Genomic DNA, 2324 nt, shown 5'->3' on the forward strand with positions numbered 1-2324 from the left:
AGCTTCGACATCACAGGATAAACTTAGGTGGGGATAAATCAGCCATTCATAATTCAGCAGACTTTTCTCTGAAGAAACAAAACTTGATTCACTGAGGCCAGCAAAATACTCCCTGGGACCAGTGAAAAACTTTTGGTGGCCAGTGAGAGATTTCCTGGGAGGCAGCAAAAGATTCCTTGGGATCCTGAGAAAAAGGAGGAACTAATTGTACATGGAGACACAAACAGTGGGTGGATGATACAAGCTTCAGCAAGTTCTCGAATATACACACATTCACACACACACACACACACACACACACACACACACACACACTCAATTGTGCCAATAAATGTTCATGAACCCCAAAATATCATCAATGAGCCAATTTAGACACACCCACTTTAGGGTTTCTTTATTGTAAGTCCTAGATTCGGATCCCCACTAGACTTGACACAGCTGGATGGGAAGGTGGAGCCCCCAACACAGTTTCAGACAAGCATTTATAGGTGCAACAAGAGGGTATCTAGCTTGGTACACATCTGATTTGCAGGGCATTATGGCCTTTAACATAATTGGCTGGTGGTGGGAGCCAAACCACAGACTTAAGTTCTGCTTAACTTCCGACTGGTGGTTGTTAGGAAGTGAAGTATCAGGGGCAGGATTGTAACCTGGAGGTGCAGGTTTATTAGGGAATAACTTAGAAACTGGAGTTAGGGGTACAGCCTGGAAGCCGGTGTTAGACACAGGTCTTGATCAGGGGCAGCCTGGAAACTGGTCCTAGGTACCAACCTGTCATTTTACTTGAGTTTAACCATAGGTCAGGTTCTCTAAGATGTAGACTGAACCCAAAGATTTGGTCTCTCAGGAACAAGCAACAACTTTATTTTTTCTTCCAGAGCATATACATCCCAGAAAAAAAAATCTTTCAAGCAATGTAAAATTACAACATGACTAAATACAATTTTCTTCTAGTGAATTATTACAATGAGTGTATCTAAGAAAACACAGGCTCCCCAATACCATCACATGAATGAGCATTTTACCTATTAAAAGTGAAAGAACAATTATTCCCAAGAGCCAACCTAGCAACTTGTTATAGATTAACTAAGAATAAGCAAGAAGGTTAATTTTTTCAGCCAGTTTCTCTTACTGGCAGGCTACAATTTGTGCTTACACAGAAATAACATATTATTTTAGTATTTATCATAAAAAGTAATCTCATAAAATCTTAAAAGAATCATAACTCTAAACTTTTATATAAAAAACAATGAGACATTTCTCCTCTGAATTCTCAAGAGGGTGCATCTACTCTCGAACAATTTTTTTATTAAATCATGTGAGGAAGCTGAGGGCAAAAGCTGATACAAAAAATTAATTATCTCCTCCATCATCAGCCCACCTTCAGCAAAAGTGTCACATCAGCCACTGCTCTGTGAGCTGCCATTGTTCTTGTTCCCTGACCTTAAAATCATCCCTTGATCAATACTCAAAAGTGTGCTTTTCTGAACTTCAAATTGTTTTCCAACATTTCTGTGACCGGAGCCATTAACAAAAACCTCTTAACCTAACTTTACTAACAGTTTACATCTTCAATTTCTTCCTAGGCTAATGGGCATTTCTAACAATCTACATTTCTAAGTTCTTTCCAAGGGTGGTGATTGAATCATTGATCTCCTCCAGAAGCAATGCTTGAAGAAGATCAAACACCGTTATTGTTAGTGCCAATGACACTGCCCAGGGAAAGGCTGTGAGCCCGCTTAGAGTTTTTATACAACTCCTAGGTTATGAGGGATGCAGTGTGAGCGCCCAGCAAGCAGAGCAAAGCTCTTCAACAGTGTGAGGCCCCAGGACCCACAGTCCTCTCTGAGGCACACCCAAGTGCTTGTGGTAACCAGGCAGCTGAGTGCCATGGGTTCTAAAGCTGTTCTGTTGTTCCTCTTGGATGACCCAAGCATCCATCAAACACTGGATCCTTGCTGTGATTTCTGCATGGATCAATGTTCCATTTCCCAGCCCCTGTGATCATGGCAATGAAAGGTTCTCAGTATGGACCTGACTTAATCTCTAGTCTTCAGACAGGAAGACCATATAAGGACTGCCAAGGCACTGTTCAATATAGCTCCTACATTCAACAGTGGGCATGCAGTGTTTTTAAAAATTAGCAGTCTGGACAGTTAAAAAATATCCTTTAATCAGGTGGTTATTTATGTCGTTAGCTATGAGACAGGATCTGGTCTGAAATTTTTGATTCTTGCACCTCAGTTTCCCAAATGCTGAAAGTACAGATTGAGTGTTATAGGAAATCAGGTATTTAGAACTCTCAATAGCCTTCAGTGATTCCG

This window comes from Micromys minutus (genome assembly GCF_963924665.1).
Source record: "Micromys minutus genome assembly, chromosome: 11".
NCBI classification, from domain to species: domain Eukaryota; kingdom Metazoa; phylum Chordata; class Mammalia; order Rodentia; family Muridae; genus Micromys; species Micromys minutus.